This window comes from Sorex araneus, chromosome X (genome assembly GCF_027595985.1).
Source record: "Sorex araneus isolate mSorAra2 chromosome X, mSorAra2.pri, whole genome shotgun sequence".
In the NCBI taxonomy this organism is placed as follows: domain Eukaryota; kingdom Metazoa; phylum Chordata; class Mammalia; order Eulipotyphla; family Soricidae; genus Sorex; species Sorex araneus.
In genome coordinates, this window is record NC_073313.1 from 213,436,701 (window position 1) to 213,459,590 (window position 22,890).

Genomic DNA, 22,890 nt, shown 5'->3' on the forward strand with positions numbered 1-22,890 from the left:
TTCAGGGAAAGGCAATTTTGACATGAACTAAGGATCAGGTTGTAGTTAGGAGGTAGACGGATGTTAGGGAATTGGTGGGACATGGTAACTAATCAGACATCAAGCTGGTATCCAACTTGGGCAGATAAAAGGCTCAGTCACAGAGAAGAAACAGAAAGGAGGGATAAGCTTGAATAGAAATTTGGTTTCAGAGGTTGGACCTTAGCATCTTTCCAAATCAGGGCTTTTGTTTTTCATTTTTTTTATTATTGAACATTGAGGTTGGGCTGGAACGATAGCACAGCGGGTAGGGCATTTTCCTTGCACATGTTTGTCCCAGGTTTGATTCCTCCATCCCTCTGGGACAGCCCAGCAAGCTACCGAGAGTATCTTGCTCCCAGGGCAGAGCCTGGAAAGCTCCCCATGGCGTATTGGATATGCCAAAAACAGTAACAACAAGTCTCACAATGGAGACATTACTGGTGCCCACTTGAGCAAATCAATGAACAACGGGAGGACAGTGCTACAGGACAGTGCTACAGAACATTGACGTTAAGGGTTCAGGGTCTAAATGTTGGATTACTCAGTTTTCATTGCTTTTTCTCTATCCCCAGGAAGAAGGGTAGACAAATATGCACAAACAGAAGTAAAGTCCTACATGAAACTGTTTTCTGAAGTTTTTTTTGGAACCTCTGTCAAAGATGACGATTTTGTAAAGATTTGACTATCATAAAATCTATAAGGCCACTATAAAATCTATCAGGCCATGATAAAACCCAATAAATGACAATGGAATTTTCACAATTGTATTTAACTTTGTGGTATATCAAGGAACAGCTTTAGTTAATATTTAAAATATTTTAATGTGAATAAAAAAGGGATAGAAAATTATTTAAAAATTGCCACCAATTTGAACTATTCCCTCACATATTTTCTCAAAGCATTGCACATACACAGTAACAATGCTATTAGAAATCAGTTCTTATCTCTTGCACATACAAACCATAATCAATCCTCTAGCTACTAAGTTCCCAACATGATTATTCTATCATACCACATTCTTGATTAAAATCTACCAACCATATCAGAAAAAATGTAAGTATCAGCATTTAGTTTCAAATAAAAAGAAAAACAATTTAATTTTTATTTTTTCAAACTAAGGGCTGGAGCAATAGCACAATGGATAGGGAGTTTGTCTTGCACACAGCCGACCTGGGTTTGATTCCTCCATCCCTCTTGGAGAGCTCGGCAAACCACCCAGAGTATCCTGCCCGCACAGCAGAGCCTGGCAAGCTCCCCCATGGCGTATTCGTTATGCCAAACATAATAACAAGTCTCACAATGGAGATGTTACTGGTGCCTGCTCGAGTAAATCGATGAACATCAATTGGATTGGAGATAATGCTGTGATGTTTATATAAAGTGAGTATAAGAATTCTTTCTAAACCTTAAATTTTATGACTATATTTTGATTCCATTTCCAAAATCAATTCCATTTTGATTTCCATTTCCATTTCATTCCATCAATGAACAAGTGCTACACAGCTGCAAGTAGCCAACAATTTATTTGAACCTAGAAGTTACCAGAAAACAAGCCTAAACAAATAAACTAAAATCTAAAGGATTTTCAAAGTAACATGTAGTATTTTTCTCTGTATGATGGACAGCCTATTGTACTTACTAGCACTTGGAACTTTAAAATAAAACCCAATATTTAGAATTAAAACTGTCACTGTCACTGTAACTATCTTCCTGTGTCTCGTTGATTTGCTCAAGCGGGCACCAGTAACGTCTCCATTGTGAGATTTGTTGTTACTGTTTTTGGAATACCGAATAAGCCCCAGGGAGCTTGCCAGGCTCTGCGGTGCAGGTGAGATACTCTCAGTAGCTTGCTGGGCTCTCCAAGAGGGACAAAGGAATCGAACCCAGGTTGGCCTCGTGCAAGGCGAACGCCCTACCAGATGTGCTATTGCTCCAGCCAGAATTAAAACTAAATTTAAGAATGTTATTTTCAACTTTCTAAAAATTATGTGAGGAATTTCGAAGATATAAAATTATAATTCGGGGTTATAGAAATCATACTTGGGTAAGAAACTTGTCTTGCATCAAATTGATCTGAGTTCAATCACAAGCTTCACACATGGTCCCCTGAGCAAAGAGCCAGAGTTAACTTGGTAAATATGACAAAAACACTTCATTTCTTTGTATCTCTATTTCTTTGTGAGTAGAGGAAACAGAATCAAAATCTTGTCATAAAATTTAAGATTTAGAATGAATTCTTATACTCACTTTATATAAACATAACAGCATTATCACCAATCCATCTTACCTTATCCTTATACAGAACTGTGACACTGTAATCTAAAAAGAAAATGATTTTTTAAAACAACTCTGTTGCTATAATTCTATTTAAGACTGATAATAAAATCTTTCTTTAGAGGAAAGGACAAACAAAAATTAACAAAATGACAGTGCTTCACCAGAAAACACTTCTTATATCCAGATTGGTGTTGTACACATGAATCATCTTCTAGAGGAGCCGGCATAGCTAAAGTATAATGTATTCAGAAAAAAAAAAGAGAAGTGTATCTTTTAGTGGTTAAAATGCAGACCAAAACTGATATGAATTGAGCAGGCAACATTGTCCACATTCAGAATGCTATACAACAAAATAAACTTTTCTGTTTATCCTTCTCAAAATTGTTAGTTCTCTTTCTGCAAACAACAAAGTAGAAAGTTCATGGAAACAGAATCTAAACTATTTATGTTTGGCCCCAGGCAAGGTATTTATCTGTTTCATACAGAGCAAGGAGAAGAAAAGATTGAAAAATATCTTCAAGTAAACAATGGTAAATTCTGCTCAGGAACCAGGACAATAATGGCTTCCTAAACATGAATATTAAGGCCAAATGAATTGTACCTATTATAGGAAAATATCATAAAAATACACAAAACATATAAACAAAGTAGAAACGTGATGCTAAAATACACTAATCAGAAATCATATCTGCACACAGGGAATTTTATATTTTGCATGGCATATACCATCGACATCTTAAAAACAGTCATTAGCTTTCATTTTCCTTATGACTCAGAAGAGTTGAGTATATCTGAAAGACTGTTAGGGGCACAGGTTATGGATGAAATAATTGAGTTTTATACAAGAAGCTCTTTCTTTGCTCTCTGCACTTCTTTTTAGCTCTGCCCATGTCTCTCTGGGCCATCCTTGGCGTCAGGTCAAGTGGATTTATCTCTCTCGGGGTTGCGTTTCCTTTTCAGTTTTATATATGTTGATGTTCAGGTTGTAACACTGGTTTCATACTGATGGCCCTTAATATCTTCTCCCTGAAAATCCCTGCCTCACAAGTACTGTGTACCAAAGACTGCCACCCAAGGGTCCTGACCTCTGCCCAGTGCCTCAGCATCTTCTGGATATTGCCCACTGGACAATTGTGTCTAGAACTAAAATGATTTGGGCTGAGTTTTTTTCTTTTAAATGTGCAAAAATAAAGTTACTTACTATAAAAGAATATCCGGAGATAATAAAAGATACATAGAGAAGAACAGAGTCAGTGCCAAACAATCCGAAAGAAAAAGCACTAACAATATTTCTTATACCTCTTCCGTGTCCAAAAACTGAGCTGAGTATATATCAAAGTTAACATTATTTTTCAAATAAAGGATAGCCCTTTGTTCTACTTGGTTTGTTTCGCCCCACTCCATATGTTTGAACCAGATTGAGACAGAGAAGTATATGTTGTTTATTTGACCTCTACACATTGCTCCTTTCTCATTCAAAACTGAATCTTTTTAAATTTCATTGACTTCTAAGTGAGGCTTATTGTGGTAGCTGATTCCTCTTTCCAAACTGAATGCTATACCCAGGGGGAAATACCAAACTAAATAACAAAAAAAAAATATTTTTATCCCTATAAAAAGTTCTGTGTGAACACTAAGTGGAAAATAGTTTGACATAATGGTTGGTTTTATTAAAACAAAACAAAAAAAACCCAATTTTTAAAATGGGAGGTGCCCATGTGTTTACACTGTTTTCTAATGTCAGTGCAATGCCCATAGTATATTAAATTAAAAACTTAACAGTGCTCTAAGATTTTCACTGGGAATCTATTCAAATTTCTTCATGGATTTCTTTTTCAAGTAAAGCTGAAAGAAATAACAATTCCAATATGTTTACAGAAAACTTCAGCTTGATTCTTCCAGACAGCTTGTATTCTTAAGTTAATTCTTTCGAGTTTAAGCAACTCTACCTTATCACTTACCTTCCATATCTGTATCCTTTCTCTTGGCCAGATATCCAATGGATCTAAACAATCTTCTAACTCTGTATCAAATTCATTCCGGCACTACTGTCCTAGTTTAGAACTTAACTGCTTCCTATCATTACTGCACTCCATGTCCGTTTTGTTCTTTAGATCCATTTTCCAGGATACTGCCAGGAAAATATATTAAAATTGATACAGAACCACATGACTCTAGCTAGAAATCCCTTTTTATTCACCTATTATATCTATACTTGCTGGGATCTAGCGCTGTGTGCACAATGTGGAGGATATGTCATGGGCAGGATCAACATGACCTCTGTGCTTGGAGCTTTGCCTTCACCGAGTGACTGATATTAATGTGCTTTCATGCTCCTCCCTGAAGAGAGTCCTATCATCTGAGCTTCATTTTTCATCCTACATGCCTCAAACATTACCTCAGCAGCAAACATCTAACAATTCTCTGTATATATCGGGCCAGTTCTCACCTATATGATTTTCTCCTTCTGACTCTCTATTGTCGATGACTCTCACCCAAATTGTATATCCTCTTTTTTTTTAATCTATTATTTAAGAGAATAAATCTATGAATGATCTAGGTTGATTGAAGAATCCTTCCATTGTATTCCTATAATACTTACAGGACATATCTATATCTTCTACTCTGTGTTGTAAATACCTGCACAAATTTGTGTGCACATTCTCATTAATATCAGCATGTACATATATCAGCATCTAAATATACTCATGGTCATTTTAGGTATAGCCCATTCTGTAAAGTGTGTATTTTAACAGCTTCTAAACTCAAATATAATGATTCATAAATTCTACAATTAATTTAGAGAAATTCTTTAGGACAGAGATATAGCAGCTACAGTTTAGGAAAGAAGGCAGAAGATGAGAGTTCTTTGGATTTCAGCTGTAATCCCAAGGGCTTAGAAAAATTTTTTAAAAAAACTGCCACAAATGTAGAGAAAATCCAACTGAGTGACTCAGTGACTCAGAAATCTGTCCCCGTACTAGCCTTGCTGTTCTGACTAAGGTAGTAATAGCACTTTTTTATTTGTGTGTGTGAAAAAGGCTAGTGGTCCGTATGCTAGATAAGAAGGTTTAAGGGAAAGTTAATGTTGAATATAAGAAATACAGGTAAAATCTGAAAATGAATATATCAAAAATATGTAGGAAGTAGAAAATAATTTTAGCAGCAAATGGATTCCTAAGGCTTGGAGAAGAAACCATAGCCAATGGGATACTTATAAAAATTAAGACGTTCTTGGAGATCCTCAGAATATTCTATGAGTCTGTTCTTCATAACATGGGGGATATAATCCCCATAGGGTGCTAGAACAATCCAGGGCCTGGTAGTAGCCTCTGTGCATTGAGGGGCACTTTCTATTTGTCCACTTAAAGCAGGAAGATTTCCAGGGAGGTAATAAGCAATTCTTTTCTGTAAAGGGGATTGTGGGCAAGTAAGTCTGGGAACCTCTGTGTGTTCAATTAAACACACAGAAAATTAAAAAAGCTCCTCCACGCCCAGATTTACTAAAAGGCACAGTATTTTCTAAGATGGAATTTAGTGGGAGAGAATCCAAGACTACTTCTTAAATAAGATTTTAAAAGCATTTTATATTTCTGAAATTTTAAACTACTTCTAGTTTTAGAGTTGATAATATAAGGTGCTTCTTCAGTGACTGGAATGGGAAGGGATGGGAGTGAAGATAGACTGTTGGCAACTACAACACCTCCACTTCACTGATGACATCGTTCTTATAACACCAAATATCAGCCAAGCGGCACGAATGCTGGCCGACTTGGACCATGAGTGTGGAAAGGTCGGACTGTAGCTGAATCTTACAAAGACAATGTTCATGAGAAACGGATTAGTTCCTCTTGTTCCATTTGCCATCAACAGAACGAACATCTCTGAATGAAGCAGTTATGTATACCTATGTCAAGAACTCAACATGACAAATGACCTGGCACCTGAACTGTGCAGCAGGAAGAGAGCAGTGTGGAATGCCTTCTAGAGCATCAAAGAAGTTGTTAAAAGGATGAAGAACCTCCAGCTCTGGGCACATCTTTTCGACTCCACCATTCTTCCTGCACTAACATACACCTCAAAGACCTGGGTCCTAAGAAAACAGGATGAGAACAGCTATTCGGGTATCCCAAAGAGGAACTGAAAGAACTATGCTTGGAGTATCACGTTTCACTCAAGTGAGAGAAGGAATCCGGAGTTCTGACCTCCATCGACGATCAAGAACAGGGATGCTGTCTCCTTCGCCAATGTGTTGAATGTGAATCAGATGGGCCAGACACGTAATGCTATTCAGAGAGCACCAATGGACTAGAGCTGTTACTGACTGGATTCCATGGGATGTCAAAAGACCACTTGGCCGTCCACCTATGAGATGGTCAGACTTCTTCCTCAAGACCCTGAATGAACGGTGTGAGGTTGTTCGTGTTCCTGGAGCAAGCAGACGCCATTGGGTACACTAGCATGCAACAGGAACTAATGGAGACATTACTGGCGCCCGCTTGAAAAGATTGAGGAACAACAGGATGACAAGTGATACAAGTGATAATATAAGGTGCTTATAGACTGGATATACACTTAGTGAAAGTTATTTTTACTAACATGCAAAAAATATATGAATATGAATCTTATCTATCTACAAGATATTTTATAATACTTCTCTAAGCATGTAAAAATGGTATATTCTTAATTTTTTTCTCATTTAATGATATTTTATGCCTGACATGAGGGAAAATTGCTATTTGGATATGTGGAAGGCAAATTACTGCTAGTTTCTAAATATAATCTCCTAGATGATGACCCTTTGGTTTAGGAAATCCCAGACCTCTTAAAAATTTGTTGTTTTATTATAATAGTACTAATACTGATTTATACTTGCAGTGTTGTGTTACCATGCACACAACCAGAGTGACAGGATTCTTCCACCTTAAAACCAAGATATCTTCCCTTTGGCATATACTTTACATAAAAACTCTGCTGGTGTATGTTAGTACACTGCTTGTAGAAAATATGAAAACTGAACCAGTTCTTTATTCAATCCTAAACAAAGGATCAAGTCCAGGAACTCATACATATGCAAGCTGTGTGCTGTATGCCACACCTCTGGCCGTTATAATTATTGGTCATAAGGGGGATAATCAGATTAAATTAATGGATTATTAAAACCTTTACATTGTATAATTAGAAAAAACTATAGGCTTTAACTAAAGTTTCAATAATTATCTTTGATATTTTTAATTACTAAGATGAATATATGTTAAATACTTAGCAAGGAGAAGAATGAATAAACATTGTACTGTGGATTTTTCTGAGTCTGTTTTAATTTTGAAATAAAGCTTAAATAATTGATGATAACAAATAAATCTCAATGTATTTTAATTGAGTTTCTTTTCTTGGGCTGATATATTTAACTCGGGATTTCATTCTAACTGTGCTCATTTTTTACATTCAAATTTAGTAAATTAAAAAATTTCCAACCTTGGGTAATTACTTGTTAATTACATGTTTACACAGTATTATTGTTGGCTAGATGCCTTAGACAACTAGTGATATAGTCAATATGGAGTATGGGGTGGGTAGTCTGTATTTCTGTATGGTGCATACAGAACATATACATTTCTTAAATATAGTATTATATTAATTAAATAAAATTTATATATTAATTTAAATATTTATTAAGCTTCTACCATGATCTAGGGCCTATGTCCATCTTGAGTAAAATATGGTCCCTATTTATAAAATCTTATAAGGACTGGTTAGTAATAGCACAGCGGGTAGGGCATTTGCCTTGCATGTGGCCAACCCGGGTTCAATTCCTCCAGCCCTCTCGGAGAGCCTGGCAAGCTACCGAGAGTATCGAGAGTATCCTGCCCACACAGCAGAGCCTGGCAAGTTATCCATGCTGTGTTCGATATGCCAAAAACAGTAACAACAAGTCTCACAATGGAGACGTTACTGGTGCTTGTTCGAGCAAATCGATGAACAACGGGACAACAGTGCCACTTGCAGTGCAATAAGGAAAACAAAACATGCATATGTGACAAGGGCAATGAGTGAATTATATGAAAAATAATGTACAGTCATCTTTTCTGGTTATATATTAACAGTTAAACCACATAGTCTTTTTTTTTTCTTTTTAGGGAGGGGGAACCGACCATGCCTGATGGTGCTCAGATCTTAACTCCTGGCTCTGTGCTCAGGGGTCACTCCTGGTGGTGCCCAGGAGTTTTATTAAAACTATAATAATTATACACAAAGTCAAACTGATATACAGGCATCTTTACTTCTCAAATCCCAAACAACAGAGATGTGTGTGTATGTGTGTGTTCGTGTGTGTGTGTGTGTGTTTTGTCATTCTGAGAACATCTATGGACACAGAAAAAAAAGTGTTGTAACCATCCACTTCATTCTTTGATGTATTAGTAGTTATTCTGTCCAGATAATGAGAAACATTTACTATCAACTCAAACCATCAGTAGTATTAACTCCTAATCAAGTTATTCACAATGTAGTAATCTCTATGTCAAGTGAGAAGCAACTTTTATCTTTTAAAGTTATTAGACGCAGTTCTTTAAGTCTGAAAGTCACACTGGCCTTTCACTGTTTACCTAGCTGATACCAAGTCAAAGGTACCAAAAGCTACTTTATTCCACATGTGTTAATCCTTATTTAGTGTTGTTTCTCCTTCATCAGAAAAGCTTGCTTGACCTCCAATATCCTCTAACTCGGGCAAATTACCCAAATAAGAACATTCCACTACTCCTTACATCCACAAATATGCATACCACATTAAGTTCAGAAATGTATGAAATCCTCTAATTGCCTATTCCATATGAGAATCAGAACTGATTAGCAAAACAAATTCAAGTATGTGCTATTAATTTACCTTGACATACACATTAAATTATCCAACAAATCCAGCACATTAGAAAGTACCTCCTAGTCATTATGGCTGACAAAAAACTCATGTGACAGTGACCTCTTTTGGCAGGCTGCTAGAATAAGACTAATGGGAAATAAGTATTCATATATAAATGATAGCTTAAATTCTGAGATTTTGTCCTGGATAATATGGAGAATAATTGCACTAGCTGGAATTTTCTGTAAAAAAATTACAGGCAACTAAATATTTTTTCTATAGTATTTCCTCAATAACAATTATTAGCATGTGTTTACTCTTATTGGCTTGCTAGTGTAAAATAAAAAGTGATAATTCAGTTTCTTTTATTAACAAGTACTAACTTCGAACCAAAATCAAATAAAAATCAAATAATGAAAAACAAAAACAAACAAAAACCCCACTTGACTTGCTAAGAGTATAAAACTAGAGTATAAAATGTCTAAAAATGCTAATGCATGTAATCTGTTGCTTGACCACAGGATAATGGATACACTCACAGAGATGAGAGATGTTAAGAGGACAATCAAAGAATTCATCTCAATAAAACCCATATCATGAATTTTATAACACAAAATTGTAAAAGATCTCAAAATCAGTTAAGAGTTTATACAATTTAAACTACATTGATCCAAACTCAAATAAATGTATACATTTTATTTTAAAGTTAAATTCAATGCAGTGGAATTTATTGTGTGCTTAAAAATAATAGCTAACAATTTTAAACAATTTCTATGCAACGGGTGTTAATGTAAGTGATTTTTATGCATTACATAATTGGATTTCCATTAGAAACCTGAGGCGGGCTCTTATTTCACTGTCATAGAGAAGATTAAGAAATTTTAGTGAGTTAAGTAGCTTGCCCTCTTACTGTTAATTAATGACAGAACTTGGATTGAAACCAAATCTTGTGACTCTGGAGCCAAATTCCAGCTCGTATTTATAGTCTACTGTGGATTAGAAATTAGGAGGACTGAAGTGGAGTCAGAGTCAGTCAATTATTAGTTCTAAAACCTTAGAGAAATCATTGAACTTGTCTAAATTTCAACTGTCTAATGTATAAAATGGAGCCAACAGAACAACACCCAACCATTCTCATGGAACGACTGTGTGATTCAAGGACTAATGTCAGCAAGGTAATTGTCATGTGCTTTACAAGTATATCTCATTACACTGCTGTACCTTAGCGTTTCATAACCTCTAAAGCATTTTGTGGGACAGACAACAACATAAAATCAGACATCTCATTAGAGAGAAGAGATAGTTTGCTAGAGCCATCTTTTCTTATCTTCCAGGAGGTTGTAGGCAGGTTGCCAAGAGAGGTAAAGGGTAGGTATGATAAAAGTTATTTATCACATCCCAGCCAACACATATTGTTCCTATTAGTTTTCATACGTGCTAACTTTAATAACCAAACTTTAAAAGTTGCCTGTAGAGATGGCAGGCTGAGGGAGGAGGTAGAACAGGGAACATGGGACCACTGGGGAAAAAATATGACACTGGTGGCAGGATCAGAGATAGAGTATTGTATATCTAAAACCTAACTACAAATAACTTTGTAAATCATATGCTTTAATAAAATAAATGTTGGAAACAATGGAAAAAAGGTAAGGAGAGTCATTTACCCTGTTGCTACAAGAAATGAGAGACCAGTGCCACCCACTGCACACACCTTGTATCAAAATTCTTACACTAAGACCCTGCACTTTGACCTGGCAGTAGTCTAAGACAGAATCCACACAGAGGCAAAAGTCAGGCAGTCATACATCAGAGCCTGTATTCAGAGGGTTGACATTCTCCTAAGGAGGGGAAGGGACACTCTCCCTCAGCCAGGTGAATCTACAGAGAGCCCACAGTCTCCAGGACACCAGCAGGAGTCCCACCACAGAGTGAGCCATGAATATCCTGTGCTCTAGGACATGAGAAATCAGTTCTGTTTAAAATGAGAAAACCTACAACTCTATGTTACATATAACAGCCTAACTTAGCCTATAGCATCATGTTGTGGTGGCCAAAGCCAGCCCAACATCACCATCATCAAGTGCATCCCAGGGGTCTCAGTACCACCCAAAGAGCAGAGAATACTACACCCCAGGCAGATGCCAGCTGGAAGCTGTGCTGCCTGACAGATGGCAAGAAGAACTCTCAGAGGGTGGTGTGGAGCAGAGCTGCAGCTCACAAAAAAACAGCTTCGCTGGGGACATAGCTGTCTAAATCAAGCAGGTTTCAGTAAATATATCTTCAACAAAAGAATCAATTGCTGTTTTTAATTTTTTTAAAGGCGGGGGGGCACCAAAAGGAAAAGATACAGTTCCCAAAATGAAGTCCCACATCTGTAACTGTCAATTGATAAAAGCGTACAAATGAATCTATGAAAAGTAATACAGGAAAAAAATGACTACTGTTGAAGACCAGAGAATAGAGCAGGTAGGGTATTTGCCTTGCATGCGGCTAATGCTATCCCAGGTTTGATCCTCAGCACCATATATGGTCTCCCAAACTCTGCCAGGAGTAAACCCTGAACACTGCAGGGTGTGGTCGCAACCTTTCTCCCACCAAATCTGATTAATAAAATTAATACTAAAATAATTTAAGGAAACAAAACTAGTTCACTTTGGTCATCCAATTTTTGTTTGTTCATGGGGCCACATCTGGTTGTGCTCAGATCTTATTCTTGGCTTTACACTCAGGGGTCAAACACTCTTGATGGGCCTCCAGGGATCCTAGGGGTCAACTGCACCAAACTGTCCTGTCTTTCCACCCTTATATACTCCACTTGGTACCATAACCCTTTGGTTATTAGCACCTTCTGAATAAATCTACCAAAATTTCCCAAGCTAGAGAAAAAGCTAGATAAATCACAGGTACTCTAAAGTATTATTTATGCAGCCATTTCCCCCCTTAGGATGAATATAAATCTTATTTCTTGGGAGTTGTCCTTCGATTCACAATTATTTACAAGAAGGTAAGTTTTTAAATGCAAACATCATTTCCCAAAAATTTTCTAAACTCTGAGTAAATTTTAATCAGGGTAAACAAAATATTTCTACTCACGTTTTCCTTTCACACTAATAATATTCTAGATGATTTAAAGGGAGCATTATCTAAGGAGCATTCATGTGCGTGTGGCAGGCTCTGCTAGTTTGTGAGTGTCCACTTACTAGATACTAGATGAACAAATTGCTTCTCCACCTCAAAAGATATTTCCCATCATCCTTTGCTGCTAACTAGGAGAGGACCACATGACTTAAGTTCTGACCAATGAGGTAAAAGTGAAAGTGATATGTTCCGGGTCACGCGTCAGAATAGAAGGTCTGTTTCCTCTGGACATCTTCCTTTGGCGGAAACGAGGAAGTGTTAGGCTAGCTGAGTTTGCAAAGAAAAGGTCTGATTTTGCCGACCATTGTTGCCTGTGCAACATGATGGAGTGGTCGCGTTCCCAAACATCCTAAGAATTTTACGTGATATAGAAACAAATTCTGTCCTGGAAGGGCCTGTATTCTTGAGCTCTTTCATTTTCACTAATGGATCACTGTAAATACACTTTGTGCGACATTATTATACCACTCTTACTAGAGAATTAAGGCTTAGACAGATAAAGGAACTTTTACAATCATATAGATTTTAAACGATGACGTAGAGGTTTTAATTGTGTGCTTTCCTATTACATCTCCCTTATACTAATGGGAAAAAATTACGAATTTTTTTAAAAGATACAGCACAGCTTTCTAATCCCAGTCCTATTCATCTCGAAGAATTATCGAAGAAGAGGCTTCTGTTCCCTTAAAATAGGGTCAGTGCTACAACCTCTCTAATAAAGTGCTTGACAATTAGTTGAATGTTCTGACAACAGTGAAATGTACTGTTAGGAACAAAACAACAACAAAAAAAGAGTAAAGGTATCTTGAGTCTTCAGGGAGTTGAAACTGAGGGTAAGTCTGAATGCTCTAAAAATTCATAAAATGACACATTGAAAATTTAGCAGCTCAGAATCCAAACAGGCTTTTGTATGTACGTGCATATTTTCTCTGGTAGTATCCTTTGGTTATTGCAAACATCTGTCCTCAGAAGATACCATATACTTATTAATAAAACATTTAAGAAAATTTTTATGGAGGACCTACTCTAGACTTGTACTTTGTCGGATGCTGGGGAAACAGCAGGGGCACAAGCTAGACTAAGACCCAGCATGCACAGAAATATCACTCAAATGCATACCTGCTGTAGATAATACCGTACATAAACAAACAAAAGAGAATTTCAATTGTGCCAATAGAAGCCAGAAAGATGGTACAGTAGGTAGGGTGCTTATTTTGCATGCATTGACCCATGTTTGATTCCTGGCTCCACAGTTCCCCTGAGTCCTGCCAGGAGAGATTTCTGAGTGCAGAGGCAGGAGTAAGCCAAGAGTACTACTGGATGCAAACCCCAAATAAACAAAAATCAATTGTGCCAGTAATTGTATTTTCAAAATAAACGTTCTATGTTAAAATAACTTTTAATTCACAAGACAATTACAAAAATACAGAGTTCCTACATATACCTCACCCAATTTCCATAATACTCACACTTTATGTACCATGGAATATTTGTGAAAATTAAGAAACGAATGTTCATAGAGATACATGAACTGTACTTTAAATATGACTACATATACAGCTAAACAACTATATATGACTATATTATTACAGACTTTATTAGGATTTTACTAGCTCCCTCTCCCACCATCCCCCATGCTCCCCACACACAAAATCTTTTCTCTGTCCAGAATTGAATTTAGGAATACCACATTGCATTTATTCACTGTGCTTATTTTAGAATCTTCTGTCTCAGCAATCACTCATTTGCTCCTTTTATATGGTGACCTTAACAAGTTTGGGAAGTTTGGGAAAGTTTTTGGTAAATATTTCTCAATGGGGACTGCCTGGTCCCTTTCTCATACCTAAATTCAAGTTTGGGTATTGTGAAAAAGTATAACAGAGGTAAAGTAACCTTTGTACCATTTTATACCAAAGGACAGATGAAAACAATTTGACTTCTCATGGTGGTGTTCAGTCTCCTCTCCAAAAATTCTTATGATCTCTATTAGAGTCTGGTATTTTGAAACCCGAATTGGGGCTTTTGGGTCTGCTGGTTTCCACTGGGATGCAACTGTCTGCAGATACTCAGGCAATAATGCCATTTTAAGACTGAATAATTTTTTAATGTAAGAACCAATTCTATTTCTATAATTATACTCATTTAGAAACATACACAGATATACAAGAATGTATATATTCAGTCTTTGAAGCTGTAAAATACTGCCAAGTGTAGGTAGAATAGTTAAATGTTACTATGTTCTCCTATAGTCCAAGGTGCTACATTTTGAAGAATTTACCATGAATTCGCTTAGTATAAGACAAATGTCTCTTTTATGGGTCATTAAAAGAGCAAAAAATGACTTTCTTGACCCTGTCCTCTAATTTGTTGCTACACTAGAAGTGACTGGTGCCCTGGCAGATGTTTTGAATAATAGGTCCTTCCTTAAGGAGGTAAGTAATGAGCCAAGAAGAGTCTGAGTACTTTGACAACGTTATGAATACAACATACAAAACCTGATACAAGACTTCTTTTACATGGGAGAAATTAAAACTATTGAATTAAGGAATTATTAACAGCATTGTTGTTCTGGGTAAAATCCATATTTTATTACATGTGTTTGTAAAGGAATCAGAGGGAGCTAACAGTTGATTAAAATTTTCCAGTATATCAAATATTTTATATTCTTTAGTTCATGTAATCATCAAAGCACCCTTATTTTCATCACTGAGAAAATTAAATATTAGTGACACTAAGACTTTCACACTGCTCAACATTGAATTTAATTCCAAATTCCATTCTTTCATGAAAACATAATTAAACAATTTCCTTATAGTAAGTTTTCAGACCTGCACTGGTTACTAAAAATGGATAAAAACACATACTACTTTACCTCATCAAAAAGAAATACAGTAAAATATCTTTACAACTAAAATTATTTAAATAGGTATAAAAATCAAATAGGCATTAGAAACAGAGTCATGTATGCAAAACTTGGGGACTACTTCTCTCCATCATTGGCACGTCAAACAGAAATGGCATCAGGGTCAGTAAAAGTGTCAAATATCTGAACTTACTAAACTCAGTGAAAATTTTTAATATCATTTTTGTTTCCCTGGGATAGAATGGGATCCACTCAAGGTATCCATTAATCCATATGCCCACTTATTTATTCATATTTACTGGGCATCTATTATTTGCCATGCAACCTCTTTATGCATATATAATGTTAAAAAAGACACAATCTCCGTTGTCTAAAGGCTTGTAATCTAGTAGTAGAAACAACAACTTACATAAGCAATTAAAGAATCTGGTTTCCTACTTAGAATTAATGATAATTTATACTAGATGTTTCTTTGTTATGGAGGGCTGAGCTTTGTCAGATAGTTTGCAGAATCATCCCTCTCTGTGTATCAGAGAAGAGTAGTATTGCAACTCTGTTGCAACTGTTTCCAGATAGTGCCAATGTCCCCTTCCTGCCATCTAGTCCTTTATCCTTTATCTCATAAAAACAAATTATGGACATCTAAGGTTTGTGGTCATAAAAATTTTCCAGAGGAAGTTACATCTTCACAGAGGCTTAAAAATTCAATATAATATTAAATGATTGCATATATATCTGTTTTTACAAGTGTTGTCCAAAAAAAGCCTTCTAAGCACATACCAGGTCTTAAGAGTTTATTATGAGCATTATACATCTGGGTGAATAAATGTGACTTAGCATGCCTGGGGTGTGATCTGAGCATTAGAGAGTGGTATTAAAAGATGTGTAAGCCTACAGAGAAAATGTAGAGTCTAGTCACAACAAGAAATTGTGAAAAAAACGGTAAATATTAGAGGAAGAAGAAGTTTTTATGGATGTGCTGAATTTGAGTTCTCTGAGAAGCAACAGGGTAAGATATCAAAAGGTTAGATTTTGGTTTCTGGAACACAGGCATATGACTCAGGTAAAACAATATCTTCTACATATAAATAATCTGGCGAATGTGTAAAATGAGAAGGAATCAGAACCCCAATACCAACAGAATGGTCAGATCTAAGGATAATCCTGGTGTCAGAGAGGGCAGATGATAGAGTTTTGTGCACATGATATAAATGCCAAGTAAGATGAGGAGTGAGACATTTCACTGGAGTTGAAGATGAAGAATCTACGATGGCCTTTTCCAACCTTTATTAGTATAATCTAGTAGCAGTCAACATACAATAGACAGGAATAAATGGGATGGAATAAAGAAGAGACATATTCAATAAATTTTGAGAAAATATTATAATAATATAAAGACAGTGCTCATGAAAAGGAAAGTAATAGATACAGAGAGTCAATAAATATCAAGTGAAAGTGGGTGAGATGTGCAAGAGGCATTCTATATGAGCATTCTTTTCCCTGAGAAATACAATACAGATAAACATTGCAAAAATGGTTGAATTTGTTACCTATTTAATTTTGAATTCAATTTTTGGTGGTTATACCTTTCAAAATATTTCACTGCTGTCACATATTTTTGTAAACAACAAATTCATTTGTGAGGGCCCATGGTTTAAGAAGCTAGGTTCTAAACATTGAGTTCTGACTTCAGGTTAACAATGTATGCTACTAATAGACTCTATCCTTGATTGTGGCTCCCTGAGTCTCTTTGTGTATGTATGAAGCTACCTCATGGAATTTCTGAATGCAATCATAAGTGAATTATCTTTATTTCTTCACAATACACCAATAATTTAGAGTGACCTTATAGTACCTATTTATTTATATATGATATAGGTTCTGACTAAAGAATCAATTTTAATACCCAACTCATTCTGCATGAATATTACAGAGCTACCTTAAATGTGTAATGATTCCAACTGATTTAAAAGCAAGAATTCCAATACAATGAGTTCCAACACAATAAGTCATTTTTATCCAGTTCTAAAAAAACAAACTTTGATGCATTTATAAAAAATTTTTCTTAAAGAGAGATTTATTTTTTATCTAGCAGTCTATCTTCCATTAGTAATGAGCTAATGGAAGTAAAACTTAAAAGGAATGTTTAGTCTACCCTCACTTGTCATCTGTTCAGCAAGTTAAGAGGAATTGTTTCTTGAATGTCTTATAGTTTTCTCTCTCTTCTACTCCATAGCTACAATTATCTTCATCTCTCCTGGGTACATCTGTAATTGTCTCCTAACTTGATTCTTTGCCTCTAGTTTTTGCCCTTTCCACATCTTGCTGTGCTTAGCCAGTGTGATTTTTCTAGAACATATAAACAGTTTACAAGCGCTATGAGAAACTATGCTGAGACTTCTGAGAAAAGTCAGAGTCCTATTTTATATAAAGCCTTTCTCATTAGATCATCTATCTTATGTGTATTTCATCTCACACTTACATTCACATACGTGACTGTTTTTGGTCCTAAGTCTGCTGAAAAACTAATATAGACCTATGGCCTTACACCTGCATCTCTACATGTCTTGTGAATATTTCCACTCAGTTAAAGTCTGTTAAAGTCTCTGTGGGTAGGGCGTTTGCCTTGCAGGCGGCCAGCCAAGGTATGATTCCTCTGCCCCTTTCGGAGAGCCTGGCAAGCTACCCGTGGCGTATTTGATATGCCAAAAACAGTAACAAGTCTCACAATGGAGATGTTACTGGTGTCCACTCAAGCAAATCAATGAGCAACGGGATGACAGTCATGACAGTGATGAAGGTCTTATCAGTCTCCTCTCCTACACCCAAATCTCAATAAGATTTTTTACTTTGGGAAACTGGGGACATTGGTGCTGGGAAATTACACTGGTGGAGGGATGGGTGTTGGAACATTGTATGACTTAAACCTAATCATGAACAACTTTGTAATTTTCTATCTCACGGTGATTCAATTAAAAATGATTAATCACTTTTCTCTCTCTTTTTTTTTCTTATAGAATCACTGTAAGATACACACACAAGTACAAAGTTGTTCATGACTAGGTTTCAGCCATACAATGTTCCAACACCCATCCTTTCACTAGTGTACATTTCACCAGTGTACCCAGTTTACATCCAGCCACAACACCACCCACTCACCCACCACACTACCAGCCTGCCTCTTTATCTCTATGCCAGACAATTTTTACTCTCTCTCTCCCTCCCTCCCTTCCTCCTTCTCTCTCACTCTCTTTCTCTCTCTCTCTTTCTCTCTCTCTCTCTCTCTCTCTCTCCTCTCACCTTTTGGGCATTATGATTATGGTTTGCAATACAGGTACTGAGAGGTTACCTTGTTTATCCCTTTAGCAGTGGGTAGGGCATTTCCCTTGCACTCAGCCGACCTGGGTTCAATTTCTCCATCCCTTTCGGAGAGGCTGGCAAGTATCCCACCTGCACGGCAGAGTCTGGCAATCTATCCATGGTGTATTTGATATGCCAAAACCAGTAACAACAATAATAACCTACTTTTAGTGTTCAGTTATTGTTCAGAGTGATTCTTTCCAGCTATCATTGTTATAGTGGTCCCATATCTATCCCAAGTGCCTCTCCCCCAGTGCTTGAGGCACCTTTCCAACCATGGACCAATCCATGTTTCTACTGTCCTTGGGTATTAGTGTCATACTATTTTCTTTTATATCCAACATAATTATACAATCATTCGATGTCTCTCTCATTCTGAAAAATAAATAAAATAAAATAAAGCAGCAGGGGGAGAGGAAAAAGGAAGAAGTTAGAAGTAACTATAAGGACAGTGTGAAGGGTCTGTGGCACTTTGGTTGTGGTAAAGTGAATTAAATCTGTATATAAAATCATAAATATTAACACAATTGCCATGTTATCTAACCTAAAATAAATTTCAAAAGATAACCATGTTATCTAACCTAAAATAAATTTCGAAAATAAAAAGACTAACACTTTTCCTGTGAGTTTGTACATGCACCTTTAAACACATTTCTATAATATTATCAAAGCCATTTTAGTTTAGGCATTAGTTGTTACATGAATTAAATTCTTAGTTCCTTAAGGACAGGCACTTCTTTTAAAAATTGTTATTTTTATCTTACTTTATCATAAGTCATACATAATATAAATATAAAAATATAAATCTTAAATATGTGATTTATATATGTACCAGTAACTCAATATAAACATACATGTACATAAATCATGTATTTATGTGCATATATATAAATACATGGTTTGGTAAGATAAGAAAATTATTATATATTATACAAACACACACACACACACACATATATATATATATATATATATATATTCCAGTCACTCAGTTAATATTGGTTGAATTAATCCAGTGCAAGGGAAACATATGAAAAAAATATTGACTGATTTGGAAATTACATTAACATTTTACAATGAGGATGCCACCATATTTATTTAAAAAGAGGATTTTTAGAACCCAAGTTCATAAATTGTTAACTTGGATGAATAAAATGTTCATACTAAATATCCTGTGAACATTTAATGGGAAACTAGTACATTTTATGACTGAGAGAAAAAAAATCTTATTTTAGTTTTTTAAAATATCATATTGGGATTTCATCCCTGGCACCACATAAGGTTCCCTATTGACTACCAAGAATGATTTCTGAGCATAGGAGTAATCCTTCAACACTGTGGGATGTGGCACATCCTTCCCCCCCACCCCCACAATACAATTTTCTCCTTTTTGCGTGCCACTGTTGTCATTGTTCAGTGTTAGACTTATTTCAAGTGCTCACACACTTGCAGTGCTCATTGAAGATCATAAATATTAGTGGTGTTTTACTAAGGAATTATTCCTGGACTCCAGGCAAATTAAAGTGATGCATTATTTGATTTTATTTTCACCTCTTCTCTACTCCTCACCCCCTTCCACAGGACTGATTTCATGAATTAGCTCTTACTCAGATTTTTCTGGAATTTAACATTCTGAAGTACATACCAAGTATTAACAAATTTTTCTTCTTGACAAATAAGAAAAGAAGCCTTCCTGAGATTGAGAATGCACATAAAAACCGTAAACATTAATACTATTGTAACCATGCTACCTAAACTATAATAAAAATTTTAAAAATTTACTATAAGCTTTTCATATCTAAAAAAACAATTAGTATGTTGAAATTGGTCTGATTCATTTTCACTAAAGATAGGAATAAAAAGAAGAGAATTATAAATTATAGGCTTCCTTGGGATTTAGTTGCCTCATGTGAGGATACTAAATTTGTGTTAGATTATAATTTATTTTTAAGTGACCATGAATATCATTAGCTTTTCCTTTTCATTCTGATTACAAATAAAACAGAACACTTTAGTAGTGAATATGTTTTATTTGAAATGTTTTAATAGCTCTTAGCATATATCATTAATATGTAAAGGCCCTGAAGAGTCCATTAAAACTCTGCATAACAAGCTGCATTTTAATAGTGCAGAGAATATGTGAGAAGGAAACCAATTTCTATTGTTAGAGTAATATAAGTGAAAAAACAATTTCCCATAAAAGCTGAGGCTTATAAGCAAACAAGGTTTAATATGCACCTAATCCTACAGATAGAAGACCTTACATCAGCCCCCAAAGCAAAGAAAATAAAAGACTTAAAAAATTCCCTTCAAACCCAGGTTTCTTTTAAGTATTTTACTCAAAAGAGGATCAAGGAATATTCACTAATGAATATTCACTTTCTCATTTTTTCTAATAATATATTCCATTTCTAAATCTATAAAGTCAAAAAACTTTCCTATGTTCAATTTCTTTCTTAAGATAAAGAAGTCTTTCATATTTTTTTTAGGAGTTGATCGCACTGAGAGGAAAAGACACAACACATCTAAACCAGGTGAAAATAGAGTGCCATTTTGTCAACCTTAGTGTCTTACCTCCTCCAGCAAAGCAAGCATTTTATAAACCCTTCTATGTCAGCAAAACTTCTGCCATAGAGAAATCTTGTTCTATTTGGACAAATTATCATTTCAAAGGAGAAGATAAACATGGAAGTTTATTTTTATTAACTTTATATTGACTATCCAACAAATCAAATACCATTTCTGTTTTCTGCTTGGATGAGGAATAGTCCTACAAGTAGACTTACTATTTCTCATGCAAGCAGAAATCGGAGGTGGTATTTGAATTCTGTCATATATACATACCATGACAGCTAAAATTATATTCCAACTTAGTCTTTTCCTCTTGGGAAGGTGCTGGAGGCCATGCAAACTTCTCATTCATCACCTGCCACACCACAGTGATTCTCTGAGGCAACAATCTGGGCTGGCATAATTCTCTTGACAGCCCTGGGTCAGCCTGCCTAGTGACTGAAAAATCTTTTCGTTTCCATCTTCAAACGTTATAATGCTCTGTCCTTGGTGTACATGGGTGATGTTCCTGATCCACCATTAATGATGGTGAATCTGAAAAGCAGATATGTGACAATACAGTAAGGCTGAGCTTGAGGGCTATATACAGCTTGAGGAAAATGTCACAAAATGACAGGAACTCAAAAATCCTGCTAAGCACCATCAAAAAAGCTCTACATTTGAAAAACCTGCTCATTCTTCCACACTTCCTGGTTGTTTTTCATTTTACAGTTGTTTTCAGGCAGATTAGCCATGATCTGGAACAATTTTATGCGGTAATTGGTATCCTGTATATTCATAGTACCAAAGAATCATTAGATAATAATCATACTCTAACACCTCTGGAAGAATTAAGGAAAGCACATCAACTTTTATTTTAATTTTTCTTACTTGTCAGTTCCTTCTCAGACTTAATGCTAAGAGAAAGTAAAAATCACTACTCCCTAGCTTCTGAATGGCATTTATGAAACGAAACTGGGGGTAAACTGTGGTTCAGTTCTGGCCTCTATCAAAAGAGAGTTCAAAGCAGAATGATTCAGTTTTCAGTCCATTCCCCCATCAACTCCAAACCAGTTAAAGTTGACCCAAAAAGCAAAAAAAAAAAAAAAAAAAAAGAAAGAAAAGAAAAGAAAAATAAACAGTTAAAGTTGAATAGAGACAGACAGTTCATAAAGAAATGATATGCAGAACATAAGACAACAGTAACAAAAGAGAGCATGAGTATTTCTATAGTGGGTTAAATGTTCCCTAGTACTGGTATGTCAATAACCCACAAAAATTTCCTTTCTACCAGATGACGGGAAAGGAACAGCATTCTCTGACATCACCCTCAAAGCTCATGTTACATGTCTAATTCCAACTTGCACAGATGCCCTGAACTTGACTCTGATAGATTAAAAAGTATTTTTATTATAGTGTTTGAGAGTATAGTATTAGGTAGTCAATCCCCACTTCATTTTCCTGGCTCCATGAATAGATGGAAGAATATCACTTGATACCATGAGTTCAATCATAAGAATATAAAGGATTGTGAAACATTCCCATATTAGTATTATGTCTTCAAGCATTATGAAATAGTATACAACAAATCAATTTAGAAAAGAAAGAATATTAGTAGGATGTGCATACTTATGTTAGTCTGTTATTGTTGGTTTGCTGAGTTTTCTTTTGTGAATTTAAACAGATGCTATCCAGATACCTAAGTCAACATTCAATAATGTCATATCGAATAGCATGTGTTTTCTGCATTGTGTAGTAAACAGTGAAAGGACCAAGTTAACACCCTTGCTATCCTATGGACCCCATGAGTAACTGTAGGGAAGTC

The 22,890-nt window shown here is 35.7% G+C and overlaps 1 protein-coding gene across 4 annotated transcripts in view; it reads right to left on the bottom strand.

Moving 5' to 3' along the window:
* Window positions 1–22,890, bottom strand: part of ZNF385B (zinc finger protein 385B) — a 427,342-nt gene that overhangs the window by 121,058 nt on the left and 283,394 nt on the right. The gene's annotated exons all lie outside the window — the stretch shown is intronic.